Below are 642 nucleotides of genomic sequence, written 5' to 3'. Positions count from 1 at the left end.
CCTTGCTCAATAACCCCCACAGCTCGTAAAACGTACCCTAAAATGTATGAAGTAACCCCCCCCCCCCCTTCAGGTCTTCCGTACCCTTCGGCTGTCATCATTTATGAAAGATGTTCAGGGATGGACAATTCTAAATGTGATAATGTCAAGTTAGTTGAACCTTTTTTTTTCAAAAGTATTATTATTGGTAAAACTGACACGACGCTTATATGCATGATTTAGATATCAATGTATCTTTCGAAGATTTGATTGACGTGAATATAAAAAGAGATGCGTTGAGTCAAAATTTTATAGATGTTTTTCTGCTTACAGTAAAAGAAGAAGAAATAAACGAAAATGAGAGAAATAGAGCACGATTCTAAACTAGACGTAACACAAAATCAGGAAGCATTTATTTCACATTATTATGACACTAATGAAGCCTATCCTTATTTTCGTTTTGTTTTTTTCGTGTCCATGGCAATGGATTAAGCAGGTCGTTTCCACGTGCATGTCGTCCCTTTTCAAAAAATTCTGTAAAATAGCAAATTTATCCAGAAGCTAAATATAAGTATCTGTAATTCGATATCGCGTGTTCATTAGTGGGCAGTTTGAAATTCGCGAGATTGAGTTTACAGATATTCTGATTGCAGCTTTTGCCTC

The 642-nt window shown here is 35.7% G+C and overlaps 1 protein-coding gene across 1 annotated transcript in view; it reads left to right on the top strand.

The window, feature by feature from the left end:
* Window positions 1-642, top strand: part of LOC119593540 (extensin-like) — a 6,193-nt gene that overhangs the window by 1,397 nt on the left and 4,154 nt on the right. The gene's annotated exons all lie outside the window — the stretch shown is intronic.

Source organism: Penaeus monodon, chromosome 32 (assembly GCF_015228065.2).
Source record: "Penaeus monodon isolate SGIC_2016 chromosome 32, NSTDA_Pmon_1, whole genome shotgun sequence".
NCBI lineage: Eukaryota > Metazoa > Arthropoda > Malacostraca > Decapoda > Penaeidae > Penaeus > Penaeus monodon.
This window is presented reverse-complemented; position numbering and strand designations above follow the sequence as displayed.